Here is an 8,082-nt window from a genome sequence, read left to right as displayed (position 1 = left end):
CCCTAATAGTTGACAAGACCCAGGGATTTGAAGAGACTTTTGCCCAGTCCGACAGGAAGGGGGCTAGTCGGACACCAACAGGGATTTCTGGCAGAAGGCAGGCTGTGTCTGGGAGCAAACCTCCCTCACTTCCGAAAAGGATGCTGGGTACCACCAGCTGCCCTGCCCTTTCCCTTGCCTTTCCTTTTGCCCTTAACTTGCATTTTCTTCCCTGAGAAGTTCTTCTTTTGTTGGAGAGTCCACACAGAAGTCTTCCCTGTACCCAGCCCGGGCTTGGAAGAGGAAGATGAGGAGGGCACGGGAGGACGGTTGAAAGAGGTCGGAGCCAGGAGTACCTTAGAGTCCTTGAAAGAACTCGTGGCTAGTGGCTAGTACAGCTCAGCCACAGTCGGCGCATGCCCATGACAGCACCCATTAAGCCGGGCAGATGCCGAGCGCAATGCGTCCTTAGCTAGGTGCTGCCCCACCTCTAGAGAGGACAATGCCAGATGACTGCCACCCGCATCTGCTGACTTACGAATTACTGCGAATTACGATAGCTCTCCTCAAGAGCCTTGTAAACAGGTCGCAGCACGTGCCCCGCATTAGAGAAAGGCGGCACAGGCCGGCCTTGTCTAGGCCCACAGGTCGCCAGTGAAGTGGAGTTACCCCCACTAAGGGCTACTGGGGTCACAATGCACTCGTCCACAACTGGGACCCGAAAAGATCCCCACACACACACACACACAAGAGGGTAGCATCAGTTGAGCTCAGGGAGCTTGTAATGCTGCAAGGAGCCACTCAATTGGGGGTTCACTACTTCCGAGAGCAGCGAGGGAAGCACGCAGAGATGCACCTGGGAGGGCTGCTTAGGGGCAAATGCCTCCCTTGGTAGGCGGAACACTGAGTGATCTACCGGGGACAACAGTCTGAGGGAGCATCTGAGCAATAAGCTCACGGGTCTTCTTCAGCGCCTGTTTCCTCGATCCCCTCTTCCTCCCCTGACTCCTCGTCAAGGTCTTCCTCACCTACAGTATGAACTAGCGGAGGCAGAGACCACTGATATAGGAGGGGTAGAAGATATGGGGGCCAAAGGCAACGAGGGAAACCCACCCGCCTGTACCGAAGTCACCGATGGAGGTCGGGTCCGAGGTGCGAGCCCGCAGCCCACCGACACAGGATGTCCCATAGCAGCAGGCATGCCAGTCGGGACCCTCGTAGACACACCAGATATCGAGAGTGGTCCTTAAGCCAGCTGGTCGAGGGGCACAGGACGAGAGTCCAGTGTCACAAACATGGGGGCGAGTACCGGCGGCTGGTCCGAAGACGGGCCCAAAACGGTCTCTACCTCCATTGGGTTGGGACCCGACGTGTGAGCATACTGCTCGCCACGTCCCTCGCCCTGCCGACCTTGAGCCGAAGCCAAGGTCTGCTCAGCCCTGGTTGAGGGGTCACAGTCTCCACGGCCGCCAAGCTCCTTGTGGACAGCCTTGGCCGACTCCTCAACCATGGCACGCATATCCTCAAGCTGCTGCTGAAAAAGAGGCTCCATGTTAAAGCCCGGGGGTCGAGGGAACACAACACCGGAAGGGGCGCTTACCTCCACCTCCTTTACAGTTTTACCACCCCTTTCCCCCTTGGCACGTTTAGCTATAGTTTTACGCTTGGATTTACTCGGGGGGAGCACCTCAGCATGGCCGGCCACAACCTCCCTCGCTTCTTTCGGAAACGTGAGGTCAGCCACCCGCCGCTTCTGGGTCTTAGGGGTGAATGCCTGACATATATCACAGTCGTTCGGGATGTGTCCCTCCACTTCCAGGCACCTAGTACAGAGACTGTGCATCTCTTTGGTGGGAGATATGAGCCACAATTGTCACACGGCGAAAAGGCCTGGTGAGAGACAGAGTGGATGTAAGCCTAGGCAATTAAAATATAATACCATATGTGCGCACTCATTTAGGATGCAATATGAAAGAAAGATACATAGAATCCCGATAGCCGAAACGAGACCTAGAGTCAACGCAGGCAGAGGGAAGCCAGTTGCAAATTTTCGAGAAGTTTATCCAAAATGGAATAAAAACGATAAGCAAAAGGCAACATGTAAAGCATACATTATATATACATAATATATATGTGATAAAATTATAGAGATATAGTTTACACACGACAGAAAACTCCCAAAGGGAGTAAAAATGTAGCGTAAGACATGTAAACAACAAAGATGGCAGACCCAAGATGGCCGACATCTCGTGAAATCTCGCCAACCACACGAGAGTATATTATATAATTGTAGAAAATTTATATTTTATTACACAAAGTGTAAAGAAATAAGAGGTGCATAAAAACAATTTGAATAAAAAAGTGCATCAAACAAGCATATGGTTATATGCCAAGAGGGTGTTCTGACGTTAGTTTGACCCTGCAAATTGGCGTTTAGGAAAAAGCACGGAATATATGAATATTGAATGCGATTCCACGACGACGATCGTAAAACGTTCTCCAAAAATGATAAAGGAATACATACAGATGATTTTTGCGACATGATGACTAAGAGAAAGCTTAGATTCGGTTGGCTTGCGACGCTGTCGGAGAAAACACGTATGACGTCAGCAATGGCCGAGAAATAGAGGAAGTTGTATGGCATGTTGGGTAAACCCTAGCCACGAGGTTTCATAAAAGGGAGGTAATACGCTCACCACTGCATACCGCATCAACAAAAGTTTGTTGTTTTAAAAAACAAACAAATATCTTTTCAAACGTTTTGCACGGCCATTAGACATGTTTTCGGTGAAAAACTGCTAGAGTACCCCAAGGAAGACTTCTTCTGAAAAGGAATGGCGCATTCGTCAATTTTGGCCAATCAGCAGGCCGGGCGTGCTGTATGGATTTGTCAGACTTATTTCCGGGGTCAAACGATGCCTCCGAAGCGATATGCTTCGATTTATGCCATTCTATTGCACATTGCTGCGATTTGATGTGTACCTTTAACAAAACCATTACGGTCAAGACAAAAAAAATGAGGCGGATCAACGAGTGCGATAGGCCTCACGATCAGTGAAATGTCTGCACCATCGCTCACGAAACCTACGTCTGCCTGCAGATGAGAATTTGCACGAATTTCCACACATTTGCACATGTGCAAACTCATTACCAATTGACGACAACAAATAGCAGTTTAAGACTTTGCAAGCTCAAATGAGACTGGCGAGAAAGCCATGACACAATGTAAACAAATCTGACAGCGATCTGAATTCGGTTAGGGTCGACCGAAATAGCCAAACCTTTGTTTTTATTATTTTTATTCGAAGTTTTTCTGTACAGCATATCATACATCTTACATAGAAGCATTACACATCAATGGTTAGAATACAATTGACTAAACAATGTATATGACAAATTGATTTGGCATAAAAAAATTTATGTTACATCATTCACAAGCGGTGTCAAGCAAATAATCGGTGACAACTGGACCAAAACTTAATAACCTTATTGTAATCACAAGTTGAATATGCTATTGCTTTAGTAATATTATAGTAGTTTGTCAACTCTTGCTGGACAACTTCAAGACTCATTTGTCTTTGTTTGAAATACAATTTAAAACTGAGGTCTTTTATCACCAGAATTATAGCATTTAAAGGGTCATTGTTTTTAGTATGAAATGAAAGATATTCTAGTTTCTGCGACATTATTTATCCAATGTTGAATATCAGTCCATAAAAAGTTGACATGTTTACAATACCAGAATAGGTGGCTGATATCACAATCTAATTCTTTACATTTAATACACACTGGGGACTGTTTATATCCCAACTTGAAAGGATATTTTTCAACAGGAAGGACTCTATATATTACTCTGTACTGGAGCTACCGTAAATGAATACTATCTGTACATCTATATGGTATTTCGTTAATATTTCTCCAATTTAAAGGTCCAGGACCATCAGTCATATCTGTATCCCATTTAACGTTAGCTGAAGTCGCAGTAAACTTAGAGTCTAATTATTAGTGGTGTTCCGATTAATTGAAATAATCGAAGATTGGTCGCAGTGGCCAAGCGACCAAGCAATCGATCACATTTTCTCATAATCGAACATAAACAATTTTGGAACTACTGTTTTAGTGTTTGAAATACTTGACGATGGAACATATCTTAGAAGTTGTCAGGTCCTGAATTAATGGTTAATTCTTAGAAAGGTCACTTCACTAACTGAAAAGTCATGACTGAATATTTCTCTAAGACTCCGGGAAGTTTATGTTGATGATATACAAGTCATCACTTTAAAGTAGCAAGTTGCATCATGTTATACTTTTCTGCAATAACAACCTGGTTAGGAAAATCTGAAAAATATATTTCGATGGTTGTTCGTTGGTAATGAAGCAAACATCAATTGTGAGATTTCAACCAATTCCCAACACTACTAATTATACGTTATAGAAGTGTTTTGATCCGTCTACACCCACTTTGATATGACAGATATCATATGGTACAATTGGCTGACTTTATGGCAAAGCACTTTCTTTAACATGTTTGTTCAAATAAACCTTCAAAACATTTCTAAGTCCATAAAAATTAGTGGGTTGCATTTAATATCATACATATTTCTGAACTCAAAAAAACATACAAGTTTGCCTTCAGAGTTGACAAAGTCATTTATACATTTTATTCCCGCTTCATACCATTTCTTAAAACATATGGACTTACTGTCTATTTTTACCTTGTGCTTGTACCATATATACTGAGAATAAATATCTGATCGAGTTTTCCAACTTTACCAAGGTATACACTCCACGCAAGAAGAACATCTCTCCAAAATGTATTACTAATTTTTGATAATACATAATCTTTATTATACACTGCATCCATTTAAAAAATGTTACTGGGTATGACATTTGATTCATAGAGAAAGGTAACATAACTATTTTGTAAATTCAAAAGTCTTTTAACCCAAGAAAGTTTTTTAGCATATATATAATCTATTATACTAGGAACTTTAATACTACCATCTGGAATATTGCAAATAATTCTTTCCCTTTTAACTTTGTCTGGTTTATCATTCCATATAAATTGGAAACATTTTGCCTGAAAGTTATTAATAATAGCATTTGCTTGGGTTGGTATTGTTGCAAAAAGATGATTAAGTTTTGGTATCAATAGGGATTTTAATATAGTATTTCTTCCCAGAGGATCCCCACATGGGTACAATGAGTGAAGCCCATTTCTGGTGTCCCCCGCCGTGATATTGCTGGAATATTGCTAAAAGCGGCGTAAAACCAAACTCAGTCAGTCAGTCAGTCAGTCTTCCCAGGGGTGTTAAAATTCTACACTTCCATAGTCTCATTAAGTTATCTATCTCTTTAAATTTCACAATTTATCATATCGTATTTTCTAAAGATACATCGAAGTGAATACCAAGCAGTTAAAAGGATTCCGCCCAAACTGCTTTGCAATTTTTACATATTTTCAGTCTACTGCGGGTTTTTCTATCCAATCCAAATCAGCTTTGTCTTATCGATATTTACTTTCAGTCCCGAGAACCTAGCAAAAAGGGTGAGTGTATTCATAACTGCGTCTAAACATTTTTCTGTTCCATCCAAAATCAAGGAAGTATCGGCTGCAAATTGAGCCAGCAAATTTTCAATACTGCCTATTTTAACTCCTTTGATAAGAGTATTATTTTTAACTAATCGTGTTAAGATTTCAGTACATATAATAAATATATACAGGGAAATGGGATCCCCTTGCCTGCAGCCCCGACCTAAATTAAAGAATGAACTGGAGGAACCATTTACAAAAACACAGGATTCTGAATTTTGATAAAAGAGTTGAATCCATTTCCGGAAAGAAAGGCCGAAGTTAAAATATAGTCGAATTTCCTGAATAAATTTCCAGTCTAAGGAGTCAAACATCTTTTCAAAATCTATTAACATCAAATAGACCTGTTTTTTTAAACGTATCTAAATAATCCATTACATCATACACTTGTCTTGTAACTTCCCCAATAAATCTCCCTGGGATAAAGCCTTTCTGTTCTTCACTTATAAATTCTGTAAGTAATGGTTTGACGCGCTGTGCTATAGCTGCAGATGCGAGTTTATAAGTAACATTTAAAAGGGATATCGGTCGCCAATTTTGTTAGGAACCTTTTAGGCGTATTTTCTTTAGGGAAACATGTTATAATACCTTGATATTGGGTAACTGATAAAAAGTCATTTCTGTAACCATAGTTAATTGAATTTAATAAGTATTTAAGGTCGCGCCAAAAGAATTTGAAAAATTCAGCAGTAAATCCGTCGGGTCCAGGGCTTTTTTCATTTTACATACGCTTCAAAGCGTTTAGTATTTCTTCATATGTTATCTCCCCTTCTATGTTTTTTCATTACTTAGTTTCTTTCCAGAATTTGGGAACAGTTCTTCTAAATCTACGGGGGAAGTATCTGATTTACTATATAATGTTTCGTAAGAACGTTTCGTTTCCTTTGGAATACTCGAGGGATCTGATATTATTTCGCCAAACTTGTTCTCAAGTTCTACAATTGATTTATTTAGAAAACTTCGAGATTCAAGCTTTAAGAAAAATTTCGATGGTTTTTTGACCCTTTCTACCCATTTAGCATTTGCTCTAATAAAATTGCCCTTAACTTTTATTGCACTTATTTCCTCAAGTTTTACATTAATATCATCGATCAGTTTTAAGATAATTTCCTTGTTTTCTAACCTTTGCTCTCCATCTTATTCCGCTGTAAGCTTAGAAAAAGGTCTACGATTGGTTCCTTCTCTCTCTTTTCTCTATCTTTCTTTTTACTACTTGAATACATAATTGTTTTTCCTCTTATCATACAGAGCAATGTTCCCCATGTTGATCTGAAATTGAAAACGCATTATCCTGAGTTTTATATTGTTCTAACGTTTCAGTTATTGTATTTGTAACTAAGGTAACATAATTGTTGTCACTTAAAAGGGAATTGTTAAATTTCCAGAAACCTTTTCCTCCGTGAATTTCATTTAATTGAATATTAATGGGAGTGGTCCGTCTTAAAACCTGTATCAATCTTGGCAGATGTAACCGAAGAGAGAAGATTATGTGATATAAGACAACAATCAAGACGTGATTGTTTAAGGGGGGGTTGGCTGGCTGGCGCAATGTATATCTTCTTTCATCAGGGTTACATAACCTCCATGAATCTTTCAAATCATAATTATTCAATTAAGTCCAGTATTTTATCCGTAGCTTTGGGGTTGTTTACATTTCTTTAATTGTATTAATCGAGTAAAGGGTTTAGGACTAAGTTCCAATCCCCACAGAGAATGAAGTAATCTGCTTCTGAGTCCTCCATAACGTTAGCAATTTCTTCATAAAAATGTGGTTTATCCTCATTTAGATCATAAATATTTATAAGTAAATAATTACGCTTATCTATTTCAATACCTATTGCTTTGTAATTACCACTTTGTTCAAAATACTCCTTTTTTCACAATAAATTCAAAATCATTGTTATAGAAAATAGCTGTCCCCCGAGCATTTGATTTGTATGAACTAAAATAGCATTCAGAAAAGCCCCCACTGTTGTTTTATTAATTGTTCCTTTTGCTTGGTAAAATGTACATCTTGTAAACAATAAACGGAAGCGTTTTTTTTTATTTTAAGAAAGCAAAATAACTGTTTTCTTTTAAAGTTATCATTAAGGCCCCTACAATTCACAGATACAATTCCAGGCCTACCATACAAACGGTAAACAAATTATCAAAACTGAAGTCAAATACACCAAAACAGAACAAAAATCACCAAAATAGGAAAATAAACTTCCCGAACTGCAACAATATCCTCTAAAACCGAAACAATACATCTGTAATGGAAGACTAATCGTTTGAAATGGAAACAAAACTCCCGTATCAGCTACAAGAGCGCGCGAGAACGGTCGCCGAGCGTACAAAACGGCATTCATAGCATCCCAACACGGCAGTCATAGCTTCCCGAAACGGCATACAAATCGTCAAAGATGGCGGCGAGGGGAGACAAATAGGCTTTGGTACATAATGTGTTTCGTCACTATGAGACTAATCTTGAAAATTCGATATCGGGATCGGGATCAACCCCCTATTGT

Source organism: Haliotis rubra, unplaced genomic scaffold, assembly GCF_003918875.1.
Source record: "Haliotis rubra isolate DU_JTF1 unplaced genomic scaffold, ASM391887v1 Scf201, whole genome shotgun sequence".
In the NCBI taxonomy this organism is placed as follows: domain Eukaryota; kingdom Metazoa; phylum Mollusca; class Gastropoda; order Lepetellida; family Haliotidae; genus Haliotis; species Haliotis rubra.
This window is presented reverse-complemented; position numbering follows the sequence as displayed.